The 15,325-nt window shown below is 36.0% G+C and overlaps 1 protein-coding gene across 1 annotated transcript in view; it reads left to right on the top strand.

Moving 5' to 3' along the window:
* The first annotated feature begins 7,461 nt into the window (after positions 1-7,461).
* Positions 7,462-15,325, top strand: part of GREB1L (growth regulation by estrogen in breast cancer-like) — a 184,195-nt gene continuing 176,331 nt past the window's right edge. The window contains exons 1-2 of the mRNA XM_011957773.1: positions 7,462-7,723; positions 9,980-10,089. The gene's annotated coding sequence lies outside the window, so the exon portion shown is untranslated. The remainder of the gene's footprint in view (positions 7,724-9,979; positions 10,090-15,325) is intronic.

Here is a 15,325-nt window from a genome sequence, read left to right as displayed (position 1 = left end):
TAGTAGAGATGGGGTTTCACCATGTTGGCCAGGCTGGTCTCGAACTCCTGACCTCAGGTGATCCGCCCACCTCAGCCTCCCAAAGTGCTGGAATTACAGGCATTAGCCACAGTGCCCGGCCTGTTCCTTCTCTCTAACTGAAATTTTGTGTCTTTTGACCAACATCTCGCTCTATTCCCAGTTCTGCCCCAGATAACTGTCGTTTGACTCCCTGCTTCAATGAGTTTGACTTTTTAAGATTCCATATATAATTGAGATTATGCAGTATTTATCTTTCTGTGCCTGCTTCTTTCACTTAATATAATATCCTTCAGGTTCATCAATGTTGTTCCAAATAATAGGATTTCATTCTTTTTGAAGACTGAATAGTATTCCATTGCATATATATACCACATTTTCCTTATGCATATATCTGTTGATGGACACTTAAGTTGATTTCATAAATTGGCTATTATGAATAAAGCTGCAGTGACCAGGGGGGTGCATATTTATTCAGGATCCCAATATCATTTCTTTTGCATACATACCCAGTAGTGGAATTGCTGGATGATACAGTAGTTCTGGTTTTAGTTTTCTGAGAAACCACCATACTGTTTTCTGTAATGGCTCAATGTACATTCCCACCAACGTGATGCAAGGGTTTCCTTTTTTCTGCATCCTCTCCAACACCTGTTATCTTTCATCTTTTTTATAATAGACATTCTAACAGATGTGAGAATGTGTATTCTCATTGTGTTTTTAATTTGTTTCCCTGATGATTAGTGAAGTTGAGCATTTTTTCATATATTGGTGGCCATTTGTATGTCTTCTCTTTGAGAAATGTCTGTTCAAGTCCTTTGCCCATTTTAAAATTAGGGTTATTTGTTCTCCTACTGTTAAATTATTTGAGTTATTTATTTGATTAATTAATTAATTTATTTATTTGAGATAGAGTCTCGCTCTGTTGCCCAGGCTGGAGTGCAGTGGCGCAATCTTGGCTCACTGCAGCCTCTGCCTCCTGTGTTCAAGCAATTCTTCTGCCTCAGCCTCCCAAGTAGCTGGGACTACAGGCACGTGCCACGATGTCCAGCTATTTTTGTATTTTTAGTAGAGACAGGGTTTCACCAAGTTAGCCAGGATGGTCTTGATCTCCTGACCTCATGATCTGGCCGCCTCGGCCTCCCAAAGTGCTGGGATTACAGGCGTGAGCCACTGCGCCTGGCCTACTTGAGTTATTTGTAGTTGGGATTTTAACCCCTGATTAGATGTATGGTTTGCAAGTATTTTCTCCTATTCTGTATGTTGGCTCTTCGCCCTGTTGATTGTTTCCTTGGCTGTGCAGAAGCTGTTTAATTTGATGCAATCTCATTTGTCTGTTTTTGCTTTTACTGCCTGTGCTTTTGGAGTCACAGTCAAAAAAATCATTGTCTAGACCAATGTCATTGAGCTTTTCCCATGTTTTCATCTAGAAGTTTTATAGCTTCAGGTCTTATATCTAAGTCCATTTTGAGTTGATTTTTCTAAATGATGTAAGGGTCTACTTTCTTTCTTTTGCACCTGAATATTCAGTTTTCCAAGCATCAATTATTGAAGAGACTGTTCTTCCCCGTTGTGTGTTCTTGGCCTCTTTCATGAAAATCAATTGACCATAAATGCATGGGTTAATTTTGAGGGCCTTTCTGTTCTGTTCCATTGGTCTATTTTTATGCCAGTACCATGCTTTTTTGATTATTATAGCTTTGTAGTAAATATTGAAATCAGGTAGTATGATGCCTCCAGCTTTGTTCTTTTTGCTCAAGATTGCTTTGGCTATTTGGGGTCTTTTGTTGTTCCATATACATTTTAGGATTATTTTTTCTATTTCTGTGAAAAATGTCTTAGAATTTTGATAGGAATTGCATTGAATCTGAAGACTGCTTTGGATAGTATGGGCATTTAAACAATATTCATTTTTTAAATCCATAAACACAAGATGTCTTTCCATTTATTTGTGTCTGCAATTAATGTTTTATAGTTTTCAGTGTACAGATCTTTCACCTCCTTGGTTAAATGTATTCCTAATTTTTTTTTTTATTTTGTAGCTATTATAAATAAGATTTTTTTCCATTTCTTTTTTGAATAATTTGTGGTTAGCATATAGAAATGCTGATTTTTGAGGAAAACCAGTTATTGTATGTTCTCACTTTATTTATTTAAAGACAGACTCTTGCTCTGTCACCAGGCTGGAGTGGAGTGCAGTCGTGAGATCTCGGCTCACTGCAAGCTCTGCCTCTTGGGTTCAAATGATTCTCCTGCCTCAGCCTCCCAAGTAGCTGGGACTACAGGTGCCTGCCACCACACCCGGCTAATTTTTTGTATTTTTATTGGAGACGGGGTTTCACCGTGTTAGCCAGGATGGTCTTGATCTCCTGACCTCGTGATCCACCCGCCTCGGCCTCCCAAAGTGCTAGGATTACAGGCGTGAGCCACCGCGCCCGGCCTGTTCTCACTTATAAGTGGCAGCTAAGCTGTGAGGGCACAAAGGTGTAAAAAAGGTGTAAGAGTAATATAATGGACTTTGGGGAAAAGGTTGGGAGTGGAGGTGAAAGATAAAAGACTACACATTGGGTACACTGTACACTGCTTAGGTGACGGGTGTACCAAAATCTCAGAAATCACCACTAAAGAACTTATTTATGTAACCAAAAACTACCTGCTCACCAAAAACTGTTGAAATAAAATGAAAGGATAATAACTTCACAGAATAATAAAAAAAGAAGAAATGCTGATTTCGTATGTTGATTTTGTATCAACTTTACTGAATTCGTTTATTAGTTCTAACAGTTGTTTGGTGGAGTCTTAAGGTTTTCTATGTACAAGATCATGTCATCTGCAGAGACCACCATAAATGTTTTCAATCTAGAAGGGTCTTTTTGTTATGTTACTTTTATCCTCATTTTATGGATAAGGAAACTGAAGCCCAGGGAAGATAGGTGTCCTGGCCATGGTTACTTAGGGGCAGAGCTGGGAACTACACATCTCGAACATCCAAATATTTTCATGCTACATTAATAAGAAATCAGGGACTGGGCACAATGGCTCACGCCTGTAATCCCAGCACTTTGGGAGGCCGAGGCGGATTATGAGGTCAGGAGTTCGAGACCAGCCTGGCCAACATGGTGAAATCCCGTCTCTACTAAAAATACAAAACTTAGCTGGGCATGGTGGCGGGCGCCTGTAATCCCAGCTACTTGGGAGGCTGAGGCAAGAGAATCATTTGAACCTGGGAGGCGGAGGTTGCAGTGAGCCAAGATTGTGCCATTGCACTCCAGGCTGGGTGACAGGGTGAGACTCCATCTCAAAAAAGTAAAATAAAATCAAGAACTACTCAGTCAAGTCTTATTCAAGTTAGTACTCCCTTAGGTATCACTTTCTTTGCTATTAGACTTCGAAGTGATAACATACATTTTATAGTGCATTTCCAGTTTTTAGCATTGTCATTTTGAAGTATAGTGTCACGACTTGAGGAACTGCCTCTCATCTCCATTCAGTTCTCCTAAGACATGATTCCTACCAGACAGGAACTGCTTCTTCTTTGAGGTCTAAATAGCACCTAACAGTCTATTGCACTGAATAAATATTTAATGAAGATTGGATATTTCCTCTGTGATGGATAAACTACTCTTGTTGACTGTTGAGGAAAGCTTCTTTTTGTTATGGTTGTTTTCATGAAGTAGGTTAAGAAATTTGTTTTCCTGAATATTGTTATTAATGCCAGTTTAAATATTTGTGTCATCTCAAATATAAATCTGAGATTCACTGATCTGGTTGCATCCAATAAAGTAATTTGGTAGGAAGGTTTTTTTTCTGGAATTTGTGGTATTTAGGGCTCTGAATATGAAAAACATTTGCTAATGTGGTATGAGGATGTTTGTGGCGTATTTTTTAATTGAAGACATATAACTTTTATTGATAAATACTTCCAAAATTGTGAATAATTCTTTCAGTTGACAAAGAGTTACATTTCTTGTATTTTAAACTATCAGTCATATATTTACTTTTCTTTTTAAGTTTTCTTAACTGATATTAGAGTTTTTGTTTTTTATTTTTTTATTATTATTTACTTTGAGATGAAGTCTCCCTCTGTCGTCCAGGCTGGAGTGCAGTGGCACGATCTCAGCTCACTGCAGCCTCTGCCTCCGGGGTTCAAGCAAATCTCCTGCCTCAGCCTCCCAAGTAGCTGGGATTACAGGCGTCTGCCATCACGCCCGGCTAATTTTTTGTATTTTTGGTAGAGACGGAGTTTCACTGTGTTAGCCAGGATGGTCTCGATCTACTGACCTTAGGTGATCTACCCCCCTCGGCCTCCCAGAGTGCTGGGATTACAGGCATGAGCCACTGCACTCAGTGCCTGATATTAGGATTCAATGAAATACATTTATCTTTGCCTATGGAGTCTCTAAACTTGTAAATTTAGTGAAATAGCTTGAACATTTTCAACTGGTAAAATTAGATCACTATAGTTGAATCATTCAGTGCAAGCTGTTAATGTGACATTCAGCTGGAATTTATCAGACTCAATTAGAAAAATTCCTCTCATTTAAATAAAACAGAAAATTGAATAGGTAGGGAAAAGGTTATATATGCTTTTTATTCTCTTTCCATTTTAGAAAGCAAAGAAACATAACTATGAAATAGATAAGTCATACTTAGTGATAAAATATCCTCCATTTTTAAGGAATAATTTCCCTGTGTTTCACGTTTGATGACTTTTGGGATCTATATTTCCATTTAGATAACTGTTAACATTGTTGGTGTTTATTTTACTACAGGAAAATTGGTGAGTGTATGTGATGACAGTTACAGTACATATTCGATAACAAGGGTAGAATAAGTCAGTTCAGTCATGGTGGTTTGTTATCTATTTTTAGGTCTTTTTGACCCAGGAGTCTGTGACCTATGAAATCTCCACTTTTTTGGATTTGTTAAGGTCTTTTACAATGCAAAGATTTAAATTTAGATGAGTACCACACTGAAGGATATTGGCTAATGTGGTCCCAAACATAAAGGTTATCAAAGTATACATTGGGAAAAGCTTATGAAGTTCCGATAACGTATGAGAGAGGAGAGGGGCTACAGTTAAGGAAGTTTCTTTTCTTCCCTAACTTATAACAAAGAGAATCTGAAATGTAAGCTGGTATTTGCCATGCTCTGATTAGTCAGCAGCATGCCATTTTGTGAAATCATTGCTGAGAAAATGTACCCAAATCTTGAGTACAGAGTGTTCCTGCATCTGATTGGAAGGGTCACATGAATTGTTTCTAAGGTATTGCAGACCCAAGGCTGCACAAATTAATGTGGAGACTTGGGGGAGGGATCCAGTCAGGGAAGGGAAGCTTCCTAGACATTACAGCTCTGTCCAGAGGCCAAATGGGAGATAAATCACCACTGGCCACCTCTCTTATTATTGAAATGGTTCAGCCCTGGGGTTTAACTGAAGGACTAACAGGGTTTTGAAGTGCAAATAGGATGGTGAAGGGTAAACCTTTTTAGGGTTTCATTTTGATGGATTTTTTTTCCTGTGTGGATTTCTGGTACAGACTGTGATCTGGAAGGGGCCCTTAAAAAAAAAAAAGTTTTGTTTTGTTTCTGATCAGTCAGACAATAAGAACTTTCCATAGGGGTGTACTTTTATAGCATTAATATTGATTCTATTGTGTTTTAATGTAGATCATTTAATTGGGTCTTTTTTTGAGCCTTCTGCAGTGGAGCTGTCATTTCAAGGTCACTTCTCTTTCTTGTTATTAATGCCAAAGTTTGAAAGTGTTGAATGATGTGTTACTTCTGGATTAATAGATTGTGGGGGATTACTTAGGGCCAGTGTGTATAAGGCTTTGTTTATAAAGTCTTCTAGTTAAAGATTCAGTCCATATTAGAACAAGTATTTTATATAAGTGTTGTATAATTATTTAATCTTCTTTCTATTGTGATATGATTTTACATACTCATTTTTTTATTTTGTATGTATTCTGCTTTGCCAGCCTTAAAAAAAAAACAGAAAATTCTGAGATTATGAAACATTATACTACGTTATTTATGAAAGATACATTGAAGTGTTTGAGGAAAGAAGAGAGACATAAAAATGTTTAAATAACTGATATGTTGATTTATATAAGTTGAAATTTTTTTTAACCTTCTCCCTAGAAGTAATTCAATCACAGGAGACAAAATATACTTTAAAATTTGTTTTTTTTTTTGGAAAGTGGAGAGGAGAGGAGTCGTTAGTAACGCCAGAGAAAAATGATTGTAGCATAACTTAAAGGCTTTGTGTACAAAAATTTTAGAGAAAAAATATTTTTATTAAAGAAATGCCATAAGTATTTAGATTTCTTCTTAGAAATACTGTTGATGGAGATTTTCTTAAGCATTTTGGCTTTTTACTTTAGATGTAACATAAATATTTGTATCATTTTCCCTTTTTGAGAAAAATAATGTATTTAGCTCCAACAGAGGTTTTCCTGTGTTGCTCGATATCTATTATAAAAACGGGTTGTTAATCTCCATAATTGGCATTGACCACATGATGTTCTTAATTGACCTCCAGGTTAGTTTTTGTTTTTATGTTCTTTGAAATTTTCCCTTCACTGAATTTATCTGAATGTTAGAGTTCTATTTACTTCCTATTGCTGTCTGATGGTTTTAAATAAGATGTTTTAAACAATAGCCACAAGGAAAGTCCTAGAACCTAGATGGCATCAAGCAGAGTCTCCTGCATCTACAGCTTCCCTGTCATTAGTTTGTTGCTGGGAGATGTTAATATGACCTTTCCTTTGTTAGAAAAGAGCTCTGCAGCCCTTCCCAGAATCCTCTTGTAAAATGTCTTTTTAACCCAAGTTGGAGATTGTCTGATGAATGAATGGTGAGCTTTTTCAAATGTGCTGCACATATTGTTGACATTGTCACAGGTTGCTTTTTAATTTCTAATGTGTTTTTAATTTGCAAGCATGCATATGCCTTTCACCGCAGTAGAACTGAGTCAGCATTTCTGAGTCCAGATATTGCTATATGCAAACAAGATAGTCAGGCTTAAGAATGCTGTGTGGTAGACTTAGATCTCCTGAAACACTTGTGAATGAATTTCACTTTGAATATTGATGAATAAAAGAAGATGCTTGAGAAAGGCTCCCCTGCCCGCCCCCACCCTCAAACACACACAAGAACTCCTCTTGCCTATTGGTGAGTGAATTGCCCCAATATAAAAGCACTGGGTGGGGAAAAGTGAGTTACAGAGTGAAAAGGCAATCCACAAATAATCACTCTTTTCTGCCTTTGATTGTGTCAGATTTTTTGTGTGTGTGTGGCAATTGTTTTCTTTTTTGCTTAGAAGAGGTTTATGGTCCAATGTCTGTCAAGTCAGCCCCTGTCTTAAGCTTGCAGTTGTATTTCTCTCTGGAGTTCCTGGAGGTGATGTTATCTTTTGTTCACTCAGCAGTGTGGTCGCTCCTGAGAGCATCTGTCACTTTAGGCATTACAAGATGGATGGGTCTCCAGTGAACTGCTGGTTGAAGCAAATGGTGAAAATAAGAAAAGTCAAGGGGTTTCAGGGTCTGCAGAGGGGACAGACAACAAGGAAACACTGTTAGAAATCAAGAGTAAGCTGAGCAATAGAGGAAGAGAGCAAAGATGGATCAGATGTCATTTTATAAATATCTTGGAAATCAGAATCTTTTGGCTTTCGTGATCTGAGGGAGACATCTGCATCATGGTAAACAATTCCATGCTTTGGATTTGCAAAATGTGTTTGAATATATATTTTTTTAACCTTGGTAAAGTGTTGGGAAATAATCGTAATGATACAGAATATATTATGTGAGGATTTTGCTGTTTGGAGAATTAGTAGTCTTTTCAGTGTTTTAAAGTTTAAAAATCTAAGCTTAAAATTTTTGTTTTATTTTCTCTTTTTTCTTTCCTTCCTCTTTTTTTCTAAATTTTCTTTTTGTAAACAAGTGACCAAGCACAGACATTAAAATGAAAAGTTTTGGCCACATAACTAATATTGTTTACTAAATGCTTTTTGGCACTTTCGTAGAGGAGTTCTGAAAATTCTATGCTCAGGCTTTTGGGAGGCTGGGGACAGATTTTAAGTTATTTTCAGTAAACTTCAACTTAAGGGGTTCTTTGATCAAAAAAAGAAATATAATTGTTATTGATCTGTCAGAACAAGTTGGAGATTTGTATTGTATTTAGAAATACATTTTGTTGGTGAAGGTCAAAATTTGTAAATCCTGGCTAATACAAAGTCCCTCCTGTGAGAGACAAGGAACAGGAAGGAGGTTGGCCAGGGAGTAAGAAAGGAGAAGAGGGGGCAATATGATTGAAAAAAAAAAAAAAATGATTTTGTCAAACTTCTTGGCATTTGTCTATGAAAAAGACCATAGGTTGAAAGGAGAAGAGGGGGCAATATGATTGAAAAAAAAAAAAAAAATGATTTTGTCAAACTTCTTGGCATTTGTCTATGAAAAAGACCATAGGTTGAAAGGCAAAGAAATTAAGATGATTAGAAGCTTTAAGCTATACAAATGGTTGAGTATCTTCCTTCTCTATGGGTGTAAATAATAGATGAAAGAGTAAGAGTGACAACAAAGGATCAGGTCGTTTAAGAGAATGTGTGCAGCCTGAATAGGGGTCTGTGGCCCAGGGCCAAAGGTCTTAGCTTTGAGTGTAATTAGAAGAAAATACAAAAATGTCATTACTAACAGGTGAAGTGTGCAGCACGTGGCCAAAAATTAGCAATTTTAGACTCTGAAGCTATTGGAATTAGATTACTGACTTTTTTTTTTTTTTTAAATCATTAGGGTCCTTTTGGAGTAATATGGTTTCATTGGCAGTAATGCAGTTTGACCTTGTTGACCATATGGGGTAATCTTGGGTTTGGATGTAGGTAGCAAGGCTCCTGCTGACTTAGGAAAAGATGTCTATTTATGTGTGGGCGGGTGGGATATATGTGAGTTTGAAAAACTAGACATTCTATTTTTAATTATTACTTTGCCTGAAGACCTTCTTCTGACAGTAAGAGGTAAGATAAATATTTTTATTCAAAAAATCTAAACTTTTTTTTCTTTCTTTCAAGTTGGCATAAGAGAAAAGTAAAATAAAAAAAATTTTTGGACAACGTAAGTTAATTTCACTTCAAATATTTTAGTTCTATAAATATTCATATTGAAGTTAGTTTCTTTCTTAGGAAAATCCTCTTTTGTTTTCTTTTGAAACATAATAACAAAGGACTAGAAATGCTTCTGTGTTATCTATAAAAATCAATGACAGGTAGCTTTCATTTCACTTTATGTTTTACAGCTATATTTTCTATTTTCCCATGTAGTAGTTTATATTGACCATAATCTATTTAGAGGAGAGATAAATATGCGTACTATAATTTTCAACCAATTATATGCAATTATAATTATTTAGTTTAATATCTTCTAGGAATACGCTATTCAGAAGGGTAGGAAACAATAGCTCTTTTTCTTTTTGCAGGCTTTCTTATTGGAAATTATTCAATCAATATTAATTATGTTTTACATTTTTGATAGTTCTTTGAGTAGATAAATTTGGCCTGAGTATCAGAGATTATTACTCTTAAATTCCTTAGGTAAGAAAATTACCTTCCACTAATTTCATTCCTAAAAGTCATCTGTTGGCTTTTGATATTATAGTAACATCTGCCACAAATGCAGACTTGACAGACTTATTCAACTTACTTTTAGTGGGGGAAATCATAAGAACAACGGAAATTATCCTTGAGTATATATAATTAGGAGTCATTATTTTGAGACTATTGAGAAAGGTGGAGTATCTGTATATTTGCTCATTATAATGTGTATGGAGTTGTAAAGTGTAAGACTTTGATAATTTCTAAGTGTGATTTTCAGAGAATTATAAATATTTAGATTATTATATAATATGTATTTGGAAATTAACTCATGTCTTTATATGTATTTTTTAATTTTTTATGTTTTTGCAGGTGCACAAAAAGCTTTAAACAAGTTAAAATCTAGGCAACAGACTCCCTGAAGTGTTGACTGCCCAACTTAATCATGACTGTGATTCAAAAATGTTATTAAATAAACCAAGGTATTGTACAATTATATATGCCCCTCCCCAATTTTTCAAGATCAAATTGTTTTAGGAAGTTGTATTTAAAATTTAAGTAAAAGTACTGTGTTTGCTCCTGAAAGTGAGTAAGAGCTCCTCTCCTTCCCTGCTTTCCTCTCCCTTCCCCCGTCCCCTTATCCCATACCAGAAAGCTTCTGCAGTGAGTTCTTTCTCTACAACAGCCTCTGTATTTCCTATATACCTAAATTAAGACAATAAGAATTCAGTTCCTTATTCCCTTTTGTTGATTATGATTTTATCCTTCAAACTGTCTAATAAATGAGACTTCTAGATTATAGGTTTCTGCAGAAATACCCAGGTTATCCCTATTGACTGCACATATTCGTCTTATGTAACACTATCCTGAGATGTATGTTCTAAAGATTTTATAAAGGTTTTTTTTTTTTTCTATTTTAGGAGGCTTTTAATTTAGAAAAGGAAAAAGGTGATGTTCCCCACCCCCCAACAAAGAAAATCAGATGCTTGCTTAGAACTGAGAATTTAAGGCTACTGTTTAGGTAACCCCTATCTGTCAGAAGGGGCATATCCTAAGACTGTTTCTCTCCTTTTGGAAGTTACAATGTGCTTAAATAGCCTGGCATTTCCAAGAGAGGCCAAAGATCTTTTCCTCTTTTATAACACGTTGTATCCTTTTGAGGCCAAAAAGAACAAGAGGGTCATTGCCACTTCAGCCTGGTCCCTGTTTGTTCCTTCATGGTGACCACGCAGATACTGAGGCCCAGGATCGGCTTAACATTTGGGCCTGGAACATCTGGAAAATGGTCAGAGAGGGAGTGGAGGAGGCAGAAGAAAGAGAACTGTTGCATTTTGTTTCACCAGGTGCTAGGAGGAAGCAACATTAGCCTTTTTGATATGGGAGGCACATTCTGTGGACCCTGGAGTTAGGCTGCAACAATTGAGGAGGTCAAAGGACAGCTGAGTGGGGTCAGTGAGACACCATGGGGTGTATTTTGTTACTTAGTAAAAGGAGCAGCCTCCTAAACCTTAAAGGATTCTCTTGAAAATCTGTGTTGTGAAAAGGTTTTATGAGTCTCATGGCAAAAACTCCTGATTTATCTAAGGAATGCTCGCTTTTGTCTAATGGAAGGATAATCCTTACCAAATGTTGGCAATGTCTATAAGAGTCAATATAGGTTTGAAAGAACAGTTGGAGTTTGAAGTGTACTTTGCTTTTCAAAATGTTTATCATTTTAGTGTTTCTCTCTCAGGAAGAATTTTGCACTGTTGAAATATCACCTTGTTCTTTCCTTGGAGCAGAAAGTGGTAGCGGGTGGGGAGTGAGGGAGGGTGGAGGGGGGAGAGATAATCCAGGAACTTATATTAATTTAAAACTCATTCTACAAGCTTTTGGCCTAATCTGCAGACAAGGTATTATTATTAAACCTTTAAAAACACCAAAACTTGTTTACTCTAAAAAGTAATCTTTGAATGTATTGTAACTTATGAGGAAAATGGGTGGCACATGAAGTATGTTTCCGGAATTCAGATTTTTTTATTTAGTTGTCGATAGTTGATAGAAGAGGCTGTCAGTTGACAAATAACCTTCAACCTTGTGGTTCTTCCTGAATGTGGTCAAGAAGAAAATCAGTGTCAGAGTCACAAATAGAGAATAAGAAAAGCAATACAATAAGGAGTTTTCTCTTTGAAGGGAAATGGAGAAGGGAAAAATCTGCATGTTGTAAAAGCTCTCTTTACCACAACCCATGACCTCAAGAGACCGCTTATATGATTGTGGATACCTTTAAAAGGTATTAGCCACCTGACAGGTTGTGAAAGGAGACTGTTAGAGGAATTTGGCAGTATTTTGATATTCCAGTTTATATACTATCTTTTATATTCCAATCTATACACATATATAGAGAGAAAGCATATATTACAATGTATATAATAAGGAAAGAAAGATAAAATGATAAGGAATATAATAGGCCTTGCTAACTGATAAATTTACAATATCTACTAATTGTGTGTGACTTCTTTTGAATTTTTGATAATCACTTGTGTTAAAGAAACATATACATAAATGTGAGGCTTAGCACGTAGTCTGCTCTTTTTCTATTTTCTCAAGGTTAAAGCACCTTTCAACAACTAATTTAGAAACCTAAGTATAGTGACTGATAATTGCCTAGAGAAAACCCACAGCTGTTTAAGTAACCTTAAAATTGTGGCAAAACTGACAAATACGATTAGCAATGTTAATAAGCTAAGAAGATGGAAAGACAGGAGCAGATGACAGAGTGGAAAGATGGAGGTAGCAAGAAATCATAAAAGAATAGAATGTTTAAGAAAAAAAAAACAGAATGTTCATGGTTGCTTTGAATTTACAGTGCTTTTTCTTTCAAGCAAAGTCTCCCTCTTTTATTACTTACTCTCTGAATTACCAGCAGAATGTGTGCTTTGCAGGTTAAATAATTCAAATACATTTGTTCAGCCCCTAATTCACATCTGATTTTGAAAAAAGACAGCTATTTGGCAATAGTATTTAAGAAAAACCATCAAGTTTTGCCGATTCTAAGGCACAATTTGATTTGCAGTGATTTTTAGAAGTCAGTTTTAAACGTACTTCTGTTTTACTATAATTACTTTGTGAATTTATTTACCCCTCTTTGTACCCTTGTAATGCCTAGTCACTCAAATATATTACACAAGAGACCCTCTTTCTGGGTTTAGTGACCCACCATTATCAAAAACAAAACAAAGCCAAAAAAAAACCCGGAGAATTATTTAATATGTTATTATTACTAATTATATTTATCTGGCTAATGTTCATAGCCAACTTCGCAAACAACTTCTTTGGGATAATTAAATGGGGCTGGGTAAATAAGAGAAATTAGTTGAGTGTGAGGTGCAAAATATTTAGTTATCTGTGCCCTTCCCACTATTTAAAGCATCAGATGAAATTTAGAAAATTATTGTAGTATCTTTTGAAATTCTACTTTGCATTTGGGAAATTGGCAAGTTGTTTTTTGCCTCTGGTGTTTTATGCAGATTTTAATGATTGTTGTGATAAATCCCCAGAAGTTTGTTTTCAGAAACCATAGAGACTCTGAACTCTGAATGTGACAGCGTTGAAAGATGTGGTGAGCCACACGTTGGAAGCATTTCTTGTTATTTAATGTTTTCTGTTCTGGATTATTGACTGTTCTCCCTGTTGAAAAATTGGTCTCTGGTGACATGGTAGAGGTCACACGTTGCCTATTATTGTTTTGCTTCTTTGATCTTACACAAGGATTGCCTCTGGTAATTATACTAGTTCCAGAGAGTCTTGACAAGAGGTGTTTATTTTACAGAAGAATTTCTGGCATTTCAAGGAAGAAAGTAAAGATTTCCAGTGGTAACTTGTACTTCTTTGTTACAAAGGAAAAATAGCATTGTAATCATGATAGTTTTTTATCATTATTATGAAGTTAGTTGGCATAGTACAATAACTATTTCTAAAACAATTTAATATATATTGCATATCTGTAAGTATATTGGTAAAAAGGGTAAATTTTAGGATTAAGTTACTAGGGTTGGGTTTTTATTTGAATACCTAAAATACTTTTGACTTTACAAACCATCGGAAGAAATTCTTCCAGCCTGGCCAACATGGTGAAACCCTCTCTCTACTAAATAAATACAAAAATTAGCTGAGTGTGGTGGCACGCGCCTGTAATGCCAACTACTCAGGAGGCTGAGGCAGGAGAATCACTTGAACCCAGGAGGAAGAGGTTGCAGTGAGCCATGATTGCACCACTACACTCCAGCCTAGGCAGCAGAGCGAGACTCCATCTCAAAAAACAAAACAAAAACAAAACAAAACAAAAAAACAAAAAAGAAAAGAAAAAATAAATTTGTCCAAATTTCCAAATTTAAATGTACAAAACTATTAAAGGAGTTTAAAATTTTTGTCTTTTAATCTGTTTGCACTTTCTAAACATTCTCAGCAAGAAGGATGAATAAAAATGAAATAAAACACTTCTGTTTTGAATGGATGGTTAGCTTTGTGCTTTTATGGAATGTGCTTGGGAAGAGATATGTCTTCAGACCTGTTTAATATATAATTGGATAAGACACAAAAGCTCAATTTATTCATTTTTTTGTTACTCAGTTCCAGCATTAAACAAAATATATGTCCCCCAAAACTCACAATCTACTGGGGGAAGTTAGACAGATACTAGACCAAACTAACTATAATGGAGAGTGACAAATATCAATTTAAAAGAATAAATAAATGCTCAGAGAGCACAAAAGAGAGAGAACAAGAATATATAATTGTTTAATATTTTGGATTTGAGACTGAAAACACAGGCAGTGTGTTTGGTTTACTTGTCTAAGAGTCATACGTTATTCCCTCTCATCAGGCAATATTTTTAATAGAGAAAGAGCATGTAAGCAGAAATACAGTAACAAATAATTTTCTTATACAAAGAGTTTTGTCACTGTAAGAGACAGTCATAATCTATCCTATACAATCATTTTACAGATGAAGAAATTGAACTTGAGAGAGGTTAGGGGACTTGTTCAAGATCACATCAGTAGGGACACAGCCAGGCCTCTTAGAACTTAAGAAATCTTTTATCTCTCAATCATTGTACATACTCTAGAGTTGTACTGTTCAGTATGACAGCTACTAGTCACGTGTAGCTATTTAAATTAATTACAGCTGGGCGCAGTGGCTCACGCCTGTAATTCCACACTTTGGGAGGCTGAGGCGGGTGGATTGCTTGAGGCCAAGGTTTCGAGACCAGCCTTGCCAGCATAGTGAAATCCCATCTCTACAAAAAATATGAAAATTACCTGGGCAGGTGGCACATGCCTCTAATCTCAGGTACTTGGGAGGCTGAGGCATGATGCAAGGAGAATCGCTTGAGCCCCTGAGGTGGAGGTTGCAGTGAGCTGAGATCATGCCACTGCACTCCAGCCTGGGCAACAGAGTAAGACTCTGTGTCAAAAAAAATAATAATAATTAATTACAATAAAATAAAATTGAAATTTTAGTTCCTTAGTCACACTGTCCACATTTTAAGTGTTCAGCTGTCACTTGTGGCTAGTGGCTACCATACTGGACAGTCCAGAATATGAACATTTTCATTATCTTAGAAAATTCTGTTGGGCAGTGCTGTTCTTGGTGTCAAAGGTCATCTCGTGAGTTGTATATATGATTGTACAATTTCTTTTTTTTTTTTTTGAGATGGAGTCTCGTTCTGTGGCCCAG

This window comes from Colobus angolensis, unplaced genomic scaffold (assembly GCF_000951035.1).
Source record: "Colobus angolensis palliatus isolate OR3802 unplaced genomic scaffold, Cang.pa_1.0 Scaffold45, whole genome shotgun sequence".
NCBI lineage: Eukaryota > Metazoa > Chordata > Mammalia > Primates > Cercopithecidae > Colobus > Colobus angolensis.
Note: the sequence above shows the minus strand (reverse complement) of the source record. Positions and strands in the feature narration are given on the sequence as shown.